The sequence below is a fragment of the Pseudophryne corroboree genome, chromosome 7 (genome assembly GCF_028390025.1).
Source record: "Pseudophryne corroboree isolate aPseCor3 chromosome 7, aPseCor3.hap2, whole genome shotgun sequence".
Classification (NCBI taxonomy): domain Eukaryota; kingdom Metazoa; phylum Chordata; class Amphibia; order Anura; family Myobatrachidae; genus Pseudophryne; species Pseudophryne corroboree.
This window is the reverse complement of record NC_086450.1, coordinates 58,114,074-58,132,160: the sequence shown is the minus strand read 5'-3', so window position 1 is coordinate 58,132,160 and position 18,087 is coordinate 58,114,074. Positions and strand designations below refer to the sequence as shown.

Sequence of the window (18,087 nt, the reverse complement as noted above, 5' to 3'; positions counted from 1 at the left end):
TGAATAAAATGCACCAACCAACCAGTACCAAAACCAGAGATATATATTTTTAATTGTTCGATTTTTAAACTTGCAGCTCAGCTCGAACTGCCCAGATCACACGGCTTATAGATGCACATGAACAAAGCGCAATAGAGTAAAGCACAGCCAATACAGCAGAGTACAGTGCAACACACAGAAGAGTGCAGCATACCCCGGCCTATTTTATTACTGTGCTTGGAGTACACCCTGGGTGTCACACAATGGGTTCCAAGTTCCTCTTACCGAAGGCCTTATGATTGTCCCTTACCACAGGTGGCGCTCTCTTGCCATCGGCTGGCATGCTCCCACTGGTCAGAACATAAAAAGCTGGCTCAAGTTAGTACCTGGGTGTTGGTGTTTCTTCTGAAGCCAGCATTGCATGGGTTCCATGAGGTTGGGTTCACAATGCCAGTGGTTAGAATACCAATCACGGCATCCTGACAGTGGGAATCCTAGTAGGGGGGGAGGTAAGTATACTTACTCCTAACCCTAACCCTCCCTTCTTGCAGTCTAACCCTAACCCTCCCAGGTTGTGCCTAACCCCTCTTCCCACAGCCTTAACCTACCCCCATATGTGGCTTACCTCTTCTGCAGCCTGGCAGAATCCAGGTGTCTGTATGCCGGTACTGGGATTGTGATACCATTCGGGATTCCAGCGCTGGCATTCTCAGTTGTGTTGGGATTCTGGCATTGATATGTTGATAGCCAGGATCCCATACTGGACTGGTCAGCATACTCCTGGTTGTCCAATCGACAAAGGGCTACTTCTCACATGACTTAAGCCACCAATGATTGATGAGAGCATCTTATTTAAATGCCTTAATTACACATGCTCATTGTCAGTACAACTTGTATCTTACTTGTCACTGGCTCTAGTGTCAGCAGCTCTGCATCCTGATTCATGATTATATTGCTGCCTGTTGCACACTCCATTGTATACATTAGTGTTCCTGAGTTCTCTGGCTCTATCTTTGTGCTCCAGCTTCCTGCACAGATCTTTTCCATCCTACTCCAGAGTGCATTTTCATTCAGCCTGCAGAGTGCATTCCCTATATACTGTTCAGTACCATTCACAGCCTGCAGAGGGCATATCTAATACCAGCATGCAGTGTCATTCACAGCCTGCAGAGTACACATAAAGGTGCATTCTAGCGAGCACTGATAGTCTTACCAGTGGTGCGCATATGTGTTCTGTTGACACATATCACCTTCAGTGAGTAGTCCTCCTATACCCTTTCTTGAGGCTTCAGCTAGTGTTTGCTATCATTGTAGAATAGCATACTAGTTCTTCAGCCTAGAATTTTATTTGTTCTACTTCCTGCTCTGTAAGTATCCAGAAGGTACTGCAGCACTGAATAAGAAGAAGCATCAAGACCACCTAACTTAATTCCCTCCAGCTCTAACCAGTACTGCCCAAGGGTCCCAGTCCAGAGCCCAAATCAAACTCCGAATCTGACATTGAGGTTGGCATCTCTGATGAAAGCCAACATGGAGGTGCAAATGTGTCCAATTATTTGGTTGATTCCAAAGTGTGACCTTCCACACACACACAGTCTTCGCCACAACCCAGTTGCCATGTATGCACAAATGTTCCTGCTTCGTTACATCCTTTTCAGTATCAATATGTGGATGAGGGATGACAACTTGAATATACTGTACTCTTCTTTATGCAAATATACAGTATATAGAGAATTGGGGCAAGTTTCTAATGGTTCTCCAGTCATTTTGTTCATGAGTCTAATACACATATAGACTAAAGGTGTGTACACATGGTGAGATATATCCTTGCGATTCTGACTATAAAGTCAAAATCGCAAGGAAAGTTAGTGCAAATCGCAAGGTGTCAGCCATCTTGTGATACCGATTCGATCCCACGGGGTCGATACCGATTCGATCCCACGGGGTCGGTATCGCAAGGCTAGATAGACTGTGCAGGCAAGTTAATTTTGACTATCTAGTACTAAAGTATAGTCAAAATTGGCACTTAGTCAAAATCGTACATAGCCAGTATCGCAAGCACACATAGGGGTATATTCAATTCCTGTTGGATCCTTTTTGACAGAAAAAATCCGACAGATCAGTATTCAATGCCGCAGACAAACCTGACAGGTTTGCCCCGTTCCCGACAATGCCAGTCCGACTTTTTTTTAAAGGCGGATTGACATTGTCGGAAATGGGTCTAAAACCTGTCGGGTTTGGCCGCACTTCCGACAGAACACATGGATTCTGACAATCCACGTGTTTTCCAACAAGTCGGGAATTCTCGACTTGTCGGTAAAAAACAGCCGGAATTGAATAGGTCGGAATCCCTTATGACCTAAACCTGTCGGAAACTGCCGTCTTTCCGACGAAACGGCAGTTTCTGACAAGAATTGAATACCCCACACAGTCAGTATCGCATAGTCCATAGTCGTGGTGTTTATATCTTGCTGCATTTTGTTACATTTTTCTATTTGTTGAAAACGATATACAGTATTTGCACATATTAGTGAAAACAAGAATTAGCAATGTACAGTACCATCTTGATTGGATATCCACAATCAAACTGTCATAAGAATGGTACAGTAATATCATTAAGGAACCGGATGTTACTAGGCATCCATTTGACAAGAACCATAGTGGTTATGGACAGAGGTAATATGGTTAGTACTACACCAAAAAATTACTGATATTGACATTGGAATGTAGTGTATGAAGCCCATAGGCGTGCGCAGCATATTTTATTAGGGGGTGCACCGTTGGAGGGGTGTGTCTAGCACTGCCTTTTGGGCGTGTCTAGCACCATCTATTGATGGTCAACGCAATATAAAATATCCACCCTTGTACCATTCCTAATAAAGCAGATGCATTGTCAGATGTTGTGGTGTGCTCCAAACACCCCTGATGGCACTCACTGCAATTACACTGCTCCTCCTCAGCCTGGTCTGGCTCCCCCTCTCTTTCCCCTGCAAGTTCCAGCAGCTTACTTACAAGTCAGTCACTCACTGACACTGACAGTCGCTGACTAGTACTGCTGCTGGAAAAACGAGTGACGTGTCAATGCTGGCTGCATGCTGCTCCTCATCAGTGGCTGGCGTTGGCATAGAATAGAAGGAGAGAGGTGGGCGTGTGGCAGGTGTGACAGGTGGGTGTGCGAGCAGCATGACGTCATCACGTCACATCACGCAGTTTTTGTACATGGAGATGGAGCCGGGAGTTTGAAAGCCGGTGGCAGTGGCACCCTTGATTAAACCAGGTGTCCGGTCAGTAATGCAGTCCTGACAGGGTGCAACGCAGAGGGTAAAGTAATTAGCCTGCACGGCGTTCGCTGCATCAGGCATGTGAGATCGGGGTGCCGGACATTAGGGGGTGCCTGGGCGCACCAGGCACCCCCCCTGCGCACACCTATGATGAAGCCTAAACATGTCAAAATAGATCAATCAGAGGGATGATATAATGTCTTAAAAGTAGAGATGTGCGGGTTTGTATTTTCTCTGTGCTTTTGCCAAATTTATTGCGAGTTTGGATTTATCTGGATTTATCTCATTGGCTATCCAAAACGTGACAGCCAGATAGCCAATAAGATGTTGTTTTGAGATCATAGTAAATCTGGGTAAATCCTGCTAAACCCGAACCCACATATCTCTACTTACATGTAAAGAGGACGCCAGCTTGTATTCGAATACAATAAGGGCACATGTTTTTTGGAAACTAATAGCACATTTAGGGTGATGTATAAAGCCTTGGAGAGAGGTAAAGTGGAGCAGTTGCCCAAGCTAACCAATGAACGTCTAGCTTTTATTTCAAAGACCGTGCTAGATAATGACAGAAGCTGATTGCTTTGCACAATGTCTCCACTTCATCTCTCTCCAACATCTCCACATTGTTTTACTAGCTGCAGGTTCAGCCAGAATTTCCACACTAGTAGTATGGGGTGTGGTACAACATGTCAACATTCAGAATGTTAATACTATATTATGAAAACACGTAATATATCGACTTACATAATGTTGAAATGGACCTATATTGTCAGTATTTCCAGAATGTTAAGTCAGCACAGTTGAAGTAATGTTTTCGCTTATTTGAGCCTTAACCCTAACAAGCCTAACCCTAACCACAGTCTAACAATAACCATACACCTATTCCATATGAATGTCAACATTTTGTCCATGTTGACATTCTGATGTTGACATTCAGACTTTGCTGACATTCTGATGTAAACATTTGGATTGCCGACATAATGACTGCATATCAGTAGTATGATAGAGGTCATATTCTGAAGACATGTCACTCCATCATGACCGGGCATTGCATTTCCACTAGAGATGTGCAGCGGGCACTTTTCGTGTTTTTTGTTTTGATTCTGGATCTGGATCCCCGCTCGTGTTTTGGATCTGGATTGGTTTTGCCAAAACCACCCTTTCGGGTTTTGGTTTTGGTTTTGGATCTTGATGATTTTTGGGGGGAAAACACAAAAATAGCTAAAATCATAGAATTTGGGGGTATTATTATTATTATTATCCTTATTTTAATTAGGTAATTTTGATCCTACGGTATTAACCTCAATAACATTCATTTCCACTCATTTCCAGTCTATTCTGAATACTTCACACCTCACAATATTGTTTTTAGGCCAAAAGGTTGCACCAAGGTCGCTGGATGACTAAGCTAAGAGACACAAGTATGCGGCACAAACACCTGGCCCATCTAGGAGTGGCACTGCAGTGTCAGACAGGATGGCACTTTTAAAAACTAGGCCCCAAACAGCACATCATGCAAAGAAAAAAAGAGGTGCAATGAGGTAGCTGGGTGACTAAGCTAAACGACACAACTGTGCGGCACAAACACCTGGCCCATCTAGGAGAAGCACTGCAGTATCAGACAGGATGGCACTTCAAAAAAATAGTCCCCAAACAGCACATGAAGCAAAGAAAAAAAGAGGCGCAATGAGGTAGCTGTGTGACTAAGCTAAGCAACACAAGTGTGCGGCACAAACACCTGGCCCATCTAGGAGTGGCACTGTAGTGTCAGACAGGATGGCACTTCAAAAAAATAGTCCCCAAACAGCACATGACGCAAAGAAAAAAAGAGGAGCAATGAGGTAGCTTTGTGACTAAGCTAAGCGACCCAAGTGGCCGACACAAACACCTGGCCCATCTAGGAGTGGCACTGCAGTGTCAGACAGGATGGCACTTAAAAAAAATAGTCCCCAAACAACACATGAAGCAAAGAAAAAAAGAGGTGCAATGAGGTAGCTGTGTGACTAAGCTAAGCGACCCAAGTGGCCGACACAAACACCTGGCCCATCTAGGAGTGGCACTACAGTGTCAGACAGGATGACACTTCAAAAAAATAGTCCCCAAACAGCACGTGATGCAAAGAAAAAAAGAGGCGCAATGAGGTAGCTGTGTGACTAAACTAAGCGACCCAAGTGGCCGACACAAACACCTGGCCCATCTAGGATTGGCACTGCAGTTTTCTAGCGAGAGGATGAGTGCTTCCATCCTCATGTGAAGCTGAACCACTAGCCATGAACATAGGCCAGGGCCTCAGCCGTTCCTTGCCACTCCGTGTCGTAAATGGCATATTGGCAAGTTTACGCTTCTCCTCAGACGCTTTTAATTTTGATTTTTGGGTCATTTTACTGAACTTCTGTTTTTTGGATTTTACATGCTCTCTACTATGACATTGGGCATCGGCCGTGGCAGACGACGTTGATGGCATTTCATCGTCTCGGCCATGAATAGTGGCAGCAGCTTCAGCACGAGGTGGAAGTGGATCTTGATCTTTCCCTATTTTACCCTCCACATTTTTGTTCTCCATTTTTTAATGTGTGGAATTATATGCCAGTATCAATAGCAATGGCCTACTACTATATATACACTGCGCACAACTGAAATGCACCACAAGTATGGATGGATAGTATACTTGACGACACAGAGGTAGGTAGAGCAGTGGCCTACTGTACCGTACTGCTATATATTATATACTGGTGGTCAGCAAACTGTGCAAAACTGAAATGCACCACAGGTATGGATGGATAGTATACTTGACGACACAGAGGTAGGTAGAGCAGTGGCCTTCTGTACCGTACTGCTATATATTATATACTGGTGGTCAGCAAACTGTGCAAAACTTAAATGCACCACAGGTATGGATGGATAGTATACTTGACGACACAGAGGTAGGTAGAGCAGTGGCCTTCTGTACCATACTGCTATATATTATACACTGGTGGTCAGCAAACTGTGCAAAACTGAAATGCACCACAGGTATGGATGGATAGTATACTTGACGACACAGAGGTAGGTAGAGCAGTGGCCTACTGTACCGTACTGCTATATATTATATACTGGTGGTCAGCAAACTGTGCAAAACTGAAATGCACCACAGGTATGGATGGATAGTATACTTGACGACACAGAGGTAGGTAGAGCAGTGGCCTTCTGTACCGTACTCCTATATATTATATACTGGTGGTCAGCAAAATTATGCACTGTACTCCTACTATATACTACAATGCAGCACAGATATGGAGCGTTTTTCAGGCAGAGAACGTATAATACAGGTGGTCACTGGTCACTGGTCAGCAAAACTCTGCACTGTACTCCTCCTATATAATACTGGTGGTCCCCAGTCCCCACAATAAAGCAGTGTGAGCACAGATATATGCAGCACACTGAGCACAGATATGGAGCGTTTTTCAGGCAGAGAACGTATAATACTGGTGGTCACTGGTCAGCAAAACTCTGCACTGTACTCCTCCTAGTATATAATACTGCTGGTCCCCAGTCCCCACAATAAAGCAGTGTGAGCACAGATATATGCAGCACACTGAGCACAGATATGGAGCGTTTTTCAGGCCGAGAACGTATAATACTGGTGGTCACTGGTCAGCAAAACTCTGCACTGTACTCCTCCTATATAATACTGCTGGTCCCCAGTCCCCACAATAAAGCAGTGTGAGCACAGATATATGCAGCACACTGAGCACAGATATGGAGCGTTTTTCAGGCAGAGAACGTATAATACTGGTGGTCACTGGTCAGCAAAACTCTGCACTGTACTCCTCCTATATAATACTGCTGGTCCCCAGTCCCCACAATAAAGCAGTGTGAGCACAGATATATGCAGCACACTGAGCACAGATATGTAGCGTTTTTCAGGCAGAGAACGTATAATACTGGTGGTCACTGGTCAGCAAAACTCTGCACTGTACTCCTCCTATATAATACTGCTGGTCCCCAGTCCCCACAATAAAGCAGTGAGCACAGATATTTGCAGCCACCTGAATAAAACTGAGGACGCCAGCCACGTCCTCTCACTATCATTTCCAATGCACGAGTGAAAAATGGCGGCGACGCGCGGCTCCTTATATAGAATCTGAATCTCGCGAGAATCCGACAGCGGTATGATGACTTTCGGGCGCGCTCGGGTTAACCGAGCATGGCGGTAAGATTAGAATCTGCCTCGGAACCGTGTAAATTGGGTGAAGTTCGGGGGGGGTTCGGATTCCGCCGAACCGAACCCGCTCATCACTAACTGTATGTAATTTTCACACAATCATGACATGTGTGCCGGATTACTATCTTTGTGTTGTTGTTTTTTTTTTTTTTTTAAATTACACGACATAATGCATGCTAACCTGCCATGTTATTAACTCATGCTTTCCCTGATACATTCATAGGGGTTAATTAGGTCAGATGTGCTTTCTATTTTAGATGTCATGTTGCCCATAGTAACCAAACAAATTCCTGTTCTTATTTTGTAGACTGAGGCAGTTTTTTGAATGTAAGTTTTATTTATTGTATATGCAACATCCCATCTTCAAGTAAACTCCCATCACCCAAAATGTTCCTCCTACTATGTTTTTCATATACACACAACCATACCAAATAGCATTTGTTTACTTTGCCACAAACAAATACATTACCATGGGCCACAATAAGAAAATTGCAAGCTATTATCAAAGTGTAACATACCTCCAAACTGTCCCGATTTTCACAGAACAGTCCCGTTTATTTTGGACTTTCCCGCTGTCCAACCTGCGGGCTGCAGTGTCCCGCGGTGGGGTGGGGGCAGTTGGGATGCTCCTGCACTTGCTGCCCTGCTTAGCAGAGCAGCGGTGAATAGACAGCATCTATTCAGTGGAGACAGGAGGACAGGGGCCATGCAAGCAGCTCACAGAGCGCTGGGCATGCGCCCATAGTGATGAAAATGGGGCGTGGCTCATGATTGCGGGCCTTCCCGTGAAGCCACACCCTCTTTTCCATAGGCCACACCACAGGTGTCCCTCCTTTCGGTTGCCAGAAGTTAGGAGGCATTGTGTAAGGGTGTTTATTTTTTAAATAAATACAACAAATAAACTTAGACATTCAAAAATAAAAGTTTTCAGAAAAAAACAGTACATAGCATGGCACAGCAACAAACTCCTGCCTGTGCAGAAAAGAGGATGCCATTACCCAGTAGTGAAGACCCCCCATCTACTGAGCAGTAAACACAAAAAGAAACTGGGCTCATTACCCTGGCTGAGGAAGATGTGGTGCAAAATGAGGTTAAATCTGCCCACATAACCCAAACCCACCTATCAAAGCCACAGTGTTAATAGGAAGGTGGGTCAACTTTACAGGTTAATGCATCACAGGCACTGAAATAAAAGAGGAGACGCCAAACACCATTCAGCAGGAGGGAGTTTGACATTCTGGTCCCACAAACCATTACAAAACCATTTTGGAACATAAACTACATGGGTGCTGGGAAATATGACCGCATCTGGAGATAATTTTTGTTTTCCTTTTAGTCCCCCGCCTGAAGGGGTTGTTGTTCTTTTGTAGGTCTGCGCATTGATCTTCAAGGGCCGTGCCCAGTGGGATCTTGTTCCTGGGTAGGGGTAGGGGACGGTCCTGTTGGTGTGGCCTCCATGAGAGTGTGGCCAAGGAGGGCAGCGATGGTCTGTATGCCTTGCCCAATAGTGGTGTTGAGGTCCTGGACTGAGGAGGTTATGTCGCACATGCCTTGGTACATTGTAAAAGTCAGCTCACTGATCCTGGAGGACAGCTCCCGGACCTCCTGGAGCATCTGTTTCTGGAAAGTACTGTTCATGTTTCCATGATGCACTCAGTGAGAATCTCTGGGAGACCGATTTGGGGGGGACCAGTGTGGGCCTGGGATGGTGGTCTTTCCTCACCTACACTGGAGGTATCACTACTTTCCCCCTCCTCAGCCTCCGTGAGCTGCACCTCCTGTGCTGTGTTTGGAAAAAGAGAAGGGAACAAAAAGAAAACATTAATGATTTGATAATTGTATACAGTAAACAGTTGGCAATATATGTTTAAAATATTACCTTCCAAGGCATGTGGACATTCCATGGCAGGTGTGTCGGTGTCCATTTCAGACACAACTGCCACCTCCACATAGGACACACTGACCATCGCTAGCTCCTCCAGGTCTGTAAATTCCACACTCTCAGGGAGTGGACCTCCCCCTGTGGCCCTCAAAGCGTTCCAATGCCTTTTTCTACTTCAGGCAGGACTTAAAGTCAGCCCAACTACATGTTTTGAGTGATGGGTGAAAGAAAGTGAAAATATACATAAGTACATTTGTAGCATACTTTTTGGACACATTCCAGCAATGATCTAGCTAAGGCTAACTCAAAAAACACAACTTACATTTTTAAAACAAACTTGCCCACATTCATCATTTTTATATTCAATGTTACAACTGAAAATCCTCATGGATGTATTAACTAAACTAGGCACTTTTTTTAGGGTGACCTTCTGTAAGGTTACATATGTCATAGTATTGGTTGTTCTAGGCAACATTAGTTTTCAAATTGTTAATACAACTTAGGTAATGCATACTATAGTGTTTGTCAGTGTGGCTCAGTATGTACTTAGCGTCTTCTCACTTCTTGTGGTGTGCAGACTATTGGGCCAACTGCATTCACCGAGTCGGTTATCTCCCTCCAGATTCGATCCTTAATCCCAGCACCCATGTTTATATTTCCAAAATGGATTCTGTCTATGGCTTGGGGGACCAGAATGCCCAACTCCCTCTTTGTAAATGGAGGTTGGTATCTCCTCCTTTTTGTAACTGCCTGCGATGCATTAGCCTACGATGTATCTCCATCTTCCTCTTCACTGTGTTGCTCTGATTGCTTGGTTTGGGTATTTGGTGCAGCTAGGGCAATCTGCTACCGGGACCATGATCGGCGTACAGTCTGTTGTCTCCCGGGTGCTCGGGTACGGCACATCGCAGACCGGGTAGCTAGATTGTTGGGAGGGGCTGGGAGAGACCCGGCAGTCTTGGTGCACGTTGGCACCAATGACAAAGTTAGCGGAAGGTGGGATGTCCTTAAGAAAGACTATAGGGACTTAGTAAAGAAACTTAAGGCAAGGACATCTAAGGTAATATTCTCCGAAATATTACCTGTGCCACGCGCTAGTCCAGGGAGGCAGAGGGAGATGAGGGAGGTAAATGTGTTGCTTAGAGACTGGTGTAGGAAAGAGGGGTTTGTGTTCCTGGAACACTGGGTGGACTTCTCAGTCAGGCACCATCTTTTTTGTCATGATGGATTGCACCTGACTGAGGAGGGGGCAGCGGTGCTGGGGGGAAGGATGGTTAGAAGGTTGGAGGAGATTTTAAACTAGGACCAAACAAAAAAATGCTGAATCTGGCGCTCTGTCACTCCTAATCAATATGCTGCCAGCAATCTAGGGCTACTCACCCCTATTAAATGAAAAATCAAACAAGCAAAGAAGAAGAATTGCAGCGCATATAGATTAGAATTAATAACAAATCTATTTATTAAAACACATATATAAATAAAAATATATATATATTCAACGAACTGTGCAATTTACACCACCGGCCGGTCAGTACATTTTTACAATAATTGATGTATGCATATACCAAACATAACATAAATTGTAACAAATTGCTTCCTATCTGTTCAATATATTTGGGCAATATCTGCTAAAATAATTAAAATATATTATAATATATCTGATAATCACTCAGACTGAGTAGTGCGCTCAAAGGTTTTTCCCGTGAGTTAAAATACCAGTCATTTTTGATGAGAAAGATGGTGATGGTCAAATATAAATTTCTCACTTCAGGTGCAGTAAAATATGCTGTAAATGGATGCAACCTGTGATTGAGCCGATGCTCACACTAAAATTGTGTCTGGCCAGACGTTTAATGCAATGCGGTCTCACCACTCCTGTGCGGGGGTACCTTCACCCGAAATGTCCTCCCGGCTGCTGGTGCTCTCAACCTTTTATTGCGCAGTCATCTCTGGAGGATCATATAGACGGTGAAGGATTCCAGTCGCATCTAAATGGAGTGTATGGTTTTTCTGTAAAAACCTCCGGGCAGCAGTATAGCAGTTAGAATGAGTGGTTAACGCGTTTCCCCGCCTCCCTCCGGATTCAGCGGCTTCATCAGAAGCCGCTGAATCCGGAGGGAGGCGGGGAAACGCGTTAACCACTCATTCTAACTGCTATACTGCTGCCCGGAGGTTTTTACAGAAAAACCATACACTCCATTTAGATGCGACTGGAATCCTTCACCGTCTATATGATCCTCCAGAGATGACTGCGCAATAAAAGGTTGAGAGCACCAGCAGCCGGGAGGACATTTCGGGTGAAGGTACCCCCGCACAGGAGTGGTGAGACCGCATTGCATTAAACGTCTGGCCAGACACAATTTTAGTGTGAGCATCGGCTCAATCACAGGTTGCATCCATTTACAGCATATTTTACTGCACCTGAAGTGAGAAATTTATATTTGACCATCACCATCTTTCTCATCAAAAATGACTGGTATTTTAACTCACGGGAAAAACCTTTGAGCGCACTACTCAGTCTGAGTGATTATCAGATATATTATAATATATTTTAATTATTTTAGCAGATATTGCCCAAATATATTGAACAGATAGGAAGCAATTTGTTACAATTTATGTTATGTTTGGTATATGCATACATCAATTATTGTAAAAATGTACTGACTGGCCGGTGGTGTAAATTGCACAGTTCGTTGAATATATATATATTTTTATTTATATATGTGTTTTAATAAATAGATTTGTTATTAATTCTAATCTATATGCGCTGCAATTCTTCTTCTTTGCTTTTAAACTAGGAGCCTGGGGGGAGGGTTTAGCTAGAAACTACGGGTCATGCAGTGAGAATAGTGGGGATGGCGGTAGTAAACGAAATGGGGGAGAAGTTGGGGGGAGGGTAAGAGCAGGCGGTAAGTTTACTAACATGGGTACTAGAACAGATTTTACCAAAGCACTAACCAATGACGATTATTGCTACATAAGGTGAAATATGTCCCTAACGCAAGGGAAAATACTTATCTTAGTTGTATGTATGTAAACGCTAGAAGCATTACTGGTAAAAAGTGCGAACTAGAAATACCTGCAGCAAGCAAACAGTATGATATTATAGGCATTACTGAAACTTGGTGGGACGAATCTCATGATTGGACAGTCAATCTAGAGGGCTATACACTGTTTAGGAGAGACAGACTAAATAAAAAGGGTGGAGGGGTGTGTCTTTACTTAAAGCCGTTTTTAAAACCTGATATACGGGGGGATATATTTCGGAGGGGACTGTAGACACTGCCGAGACATTATGGGTAGAAATTGCATGCGGGGGAAAAGGAATAAAAAAGTTAGTATTGGGTGTATGCTATAAGCCGCCTGGTATTAATGTATCTGATGAGGAATTGTTACTAAAGCAAATTGAAAGAGCAGCAGGAGTAGGAGACATAGTAGTGATGGGAGATTTTAACAATCCAGAGATAAACTCGAAAAATGATTCATGTGATACTGCCAGGGGCAATATGTTTTTAAGCACACTTAATGATAACTACTTAGTTCAACTAATTGAGGAATCAACTAGGTACAATGCAATCTTAGACCTGGTATTAACAAACAATGGGGATTTGGTATCAGGTATTATAGTAGGGGAACCCATAGGAAACAGCGACCACAATATGGTCACATTCAATATCAGTTTTCATAAACAGCCCTATACTGGCTCAACTAGGACTCTAAACTTTAGCAAAGCGAATTTTTAAAAGATGAGGGTATTTTTCAGGGATATTGAATGGGAAGGTTTGTTTTTAGGAAAAAATACTACGGAGAAATGGGAGGTACTAAAATTACTGCTAGCTAAAAATACTCTCAAATTTATTCCTACAAGCAGCAAAAAAAGGAATAAAAATCATAAACCGATGTAGCTTAACAAAAAGATAAAGGAACTTATGGGCTAGAAAAGGTAAGCATTTATAAAATACAAATCTGAAGGGGAAGCAGAGTCATTTCAGCACTATAAGGAATGTAACAAAATAGCAAAAAGGAAATAAGAGCGGCTAAAGTAGAAACTGAAAAACTAGTAGCAAAGGAAAGCAAAGCGAATCCCAAAAAATTCTTTAAATACATTAATAGCAAGAGATTAAAGAAGGAGTGTATAGGCCCTTTAAAAGACAAGTTGGGAGCCTTAAGCAAAAATGATAATGACATAGCGGACACACTAAATGAGTTTTTTTCAACAGTATTTACTAGAGAGGACCCAATTCAGGTACTAACGCATAATTTCAATAATGAGAATATCCCACTGATAGGTACTTATTTAAGCGAGGAAGTAGTCTGTGACCGATTAAAACATTTAAAGATTAATAAGTCACCAGGTCCCGATGGTATTCACCCAAAGGTTCTAATGGAGCTTCACTCTGAACTTGCAAAACCGCTATTTTTGATCTTTAAGGATTCAGTAATATCAGGTATGGTTCCCAAAGACTAGCATATAGTGGAAGTAGTGCCTATATTCAAAAAGGGAAGTAAAGCTGAACCAGGTAATTATAGACCAGTTAGTCTTACATCTATAGTGGGGAAAGTATTGGAAGGTATTCTAAGAGATAGTATTCAGAAGTTCCTTGAAGTCAATAAGGTCATTAAAAGGAATCAACATGGGTTTATGAAGGACAGATCCTGTCAAACCAACTTACTTGGCTTTTATGAAACAGTAAGTGCAAACCTAGATCAGGGTAAAGAGGTGGATGTAATCTTTTTAGATTTTGCCAAAGCATTCGACACTGTACCACACATGAGACTTATCTACAAGCTACAAGAAACAGGGCTAGGAAACACAATATGCACTTGGGTCAAAAACTGGTTAGATAAGAGGGAGCAGCGCATTGTGGTTAATGGATCTTTTTCAAATTGGACTGAAGTGCTAAGTGGTGTGCCGCAAGGCTCAGTATTAGGACCGCTATTGTTCAATATTTTCATTAATGACCTAACAGAAGGTCTAGAGAGCATGGTGTCAATTTTTGCAGATGATACAAAATTGTGTAAAGTTATAAATGCGGAGGGGGTTGCTGAGTCGCTTCAGAACAACTTAGTTAAATTAGAAGCTTGGGCAGCAAAATGGAGAATGCGCTTCAATACAGACAAGTGTAAGGTAATGCACTGTGGTAACAAGAACAAAAATAACACCTACCTACTAAATGGGGTAAAATTAGGGGATTCTGTACTGGAAAAGGACTTAGGTGTCCTCATAGATAGCAAACTAAGCAGTAGTACCCAAATTAGGACTGTAGCAAAGAAGGCTAATAAGATATTAGCATGCATAAAACGGGGAATTGATGCTAGGGACGAGAGTATTATACTCCCGTTATATAAATCACTTGTGAGGCCACACCTTGAATACTGTGTACAATTCTGGGCACCATACTACAAAAAGGATATCCTGGAGCTAGAAAAGGTTCAGAGGTGGGCGACCAAACTAATTACGGGTATGGAGATGCTGGAATATGAGGAAAGGCTTGCAAGACTAGACATGTTTACACTGGAAAAGAGGAGATTAAGAGGGGACATGATCAACATTTACAAATATATAAGGGGACAATATACAGATCTTGCACAGGACCTGTTTTTGGGTAGATCAACACAGAGAACTCGTGGACACTCGCTCAGATTAGAGGAGAGGAGATTCCGCACAATACGGCGTAAAGGCTTTTTTACGGTAAGGACGATACGTGTTTGGAATTCCCTGCCTGAGGGAGTTGTAATGGCCGACTCAGTCAACACCTTTAAGAATGGGTTAGATAAATTCCTAATGGATAAGGATATCCAGGGTTACGGGGCATAGTCACGCACTATGGTTATTATAAAAAAGAGGGGTAAAACGTAACGGCAGTCATCAACTTCAGTCAAAATTTTATACAAATTAATCGTGCATAGGAGACCACAAATAGGTTGAACTCGATGGACAATTGTCTTTTTTCAACCTTAGATACTATGTTACTATGTTATTATTCCTCATCAATGTGGGCCACATCTTCCTCAGCCTGGTAACTTACACCAGCCTCTTCTTGTATTTGTTGCCTAGTAGCTGGTGGATCTTTGCTACTGGCTCCTGCACCTCCCTTCTCTGCAGTGGCAGGTGTTTGTTGCTGTGCTCTCATTAATGCCATCTCTCTTTTGTGCTTTAAGATAGCACGGAGCTGTGCATTTAGTTGTCTAAGTTCCTCATCCTCCATGGTGTTGAAAGCATGTGTGTATGGGTCTTAGGGGTGGGGTGTATATATACCTGTGTATGCATGCTTAGCATAATTCAGCACAGGAGATGTATTCACAGTTGTTACCTGTGCTTTGATTGCTAAGACTATTTAAGCATGTTCTATGCAACCTGTGTTTGTAGGTGTATGCTGGAGTTGGTGTAGAGGAGTTTTCAAGGAGTTGTTGTGAAGTATTTGTATAGGAGTTGGTGTGTGATTTATTTGTTTGTCTTCATTTTTCCAGGTAAGATATGTATGTGTTTAGATGTGTGTCCAAATCCAGTGTTTGTAAGATTGTGTCCATGGAGTAATGTATATGTGCTGTAATGCAGACACGTGTAGTTTTGGGATAGAAGTGTGTTTTCTATATGGTTTGTTGATGTGTATGCAAGCTGGAATAATGTGGAGAGGAGCGTTTTGTTGTTGTTGTGTGAACGCACTGTTTTTTTTAAGAATGTATTTCTTTAACTTTGGTATGTATTTTGTATTGTTTTTAGTGGTGAGGGACTCAATAACATTTTTAGTCTGATTTCCTTTATGTTATTTGATACAGCCGTAAACTTTATCTGCTGGTAAGTATATTCTTGCTGTGAGGTGTGTGTTCTTGTGGTGGGGTGTAGGGATTTCTTAGTGTGCTTATGTTTGTTTTTTGTGTTGCTTTTTTTCTGGGGAGTACCCATCTGTTTATTTTGGCCCTTCTGCCATTGTCCTTTTTGGAGTATGGAATAAGAATATATACAGCGCTAAAAAAACTGGATATGGAAAAACAATCACAATTTATTATAAAAATTGTTGCAACAAATAAATTCATATATATATATAAAATAATTTTTCATATGAAAAGATGTCAAACAGGGCAGGCACAGCAAGTTTGTTTGGTAAGTTACCACACAAGGATACCGGACATCATGCACTGGTAAGAGTCCCTGGAATTATTGCCACAGTCCTGGGTGCAGTTTTCAATGCTAGCAGTAAGAGTCCAAATGCAGAGGCAGACCTTTATGTGCTTGGTTCCGGACCAGAAGCGGTCCTATTGAAAGCTGGATCTGTTGCGCCTTAGTGGACTTCTGCAGTTTTCCCAATTTGCTGTTGGACTTCTAGGCTCGTTCCGGGTATAGATGGTAATTCCAGTGGTGTACAGCTCCTCAGAACCAACGCGTTTCGCTGTATCCACAGCTTTATCAAGGTATATGTGCCCATTGTGTGAATGCCCTTTTTAAAGGCTGTGCTAATTGCCCATTGTTGACAGCTGAGATCCATTTCAAATATCTTAATACATAATAAAACAAAACCATATCCAGTTTAAATTCTTTATATTTGAAGGAGACAAATGTATATAGATATTAAAAACAACTTTGACTGATATAAAAGAAGATATATTATAAAAACGACAGGGCATTTCCTGTTTATGCATGCAGGTCACATGACCGCATACATGAATATCCTGTCAGTGGAACGCAACTTTAATAGTCATTGGTTCAGATTTATCATGGGACCCGATCACGTGACCCATTCCGATCACGTGATCGGCGCACCGCCGAAAGACTCCGGTAGCTCGTACTGCTCCGGGTGCCGCACTTCCTTATGCGTCAGGTCACGTGTCAGATGCGTGCACGTGACCGGCGTGACTGACAGGAAATGCATCATTCCCTTAGCTTGATGCATAGAGTGGGTCACATGATCTGATCCTCGAAATGGCGGTATTGCCCTTAGTTCATTGATTATACTTATTGGACAATAAAGGTTCGATGTTATGTATGTAATGATAAAGCTAAATATTTATCGTATATAAAACACTTTAAGAGGTCTAAGAACACTATACGCTATCTACGTAAGAAGTACCGTAAGGTTACGCAAGTTGTGTAGCGTTCGCTCAACCGTAGTCGAGACGCTCAAGCGTCACGTTCGCTTACGGCCCAGTGATCACAGGCAGGCACGCTATTGGCTGCCGACTAACGTAATGATTCGCTATAGCGTAGCGTACGCTCGGGACCACGAGGAGATCACTAGTGTGCAGACGCTTACAACGTTTAAACCTTTATATCTATACCTTTAACGATGAGATACACAGTATACCTTAGTGTGGAGACAGAGTGTAAGTGCAACCTGGTGTAACCTGATTAACTACAAAGCTGCTTGAGCGTCACCGACGCTCAGAGAATACTTAATTCCATAAAGAATGCACAGATACCTGGGCTTAGGGTCCAAAACCTATTATATGTATTATAACTATTATACTTGCAAAAAGAATCACAGTACAAATGATACACTACAATATAACATAAACCAACTAACCAGATAAACTACACAGGAAATACAATACAATACAATTAAAGGAAAATACGAGAGAGATAGAGAGAGAGAGAGAGAGAGAGAGAGAGATGGCTCACAGTAAGACAATATGATTACGGAGAAAACTTACGCACAAGGGGAAACGATCGCATGCGCCTCGATATCCAGCTCCCGATTATCAGCAATGAGAACCGTTGAAGAGAGTGAACTGGATACGGTCGG

The 18,087-nt window shown here is 42.7% G+C and overlaps 1 long non-coding RNA gene across 1 annotated transcript in view; it reads right to left on the bottom strand.

Annotated features, from left to right (window-relative positions):
• Window positions 1-7,775: 7,775 nt before the first annotated feature.
• LOC134943368 (uncharacterized) overlaps window positions 7,776-18,087 on the bottom strand; it is a 106,875-nt gene continuing 96,563 nt past the window's right edge. The window contains exons 3-4 of the long non-coding RNA XR_010181499.1: window positions 9,344-9,547; window positions 7,776-9,247 (exon numbers count right to left, since the gene is read on the bottom strand). This is a non-coding gene — a long non-coding RNA (uncharacterized LOC134943368). The remainder of the gene's footprint in view (window positions 9,248-9,343; window positions 9,548-18,087) is intronic.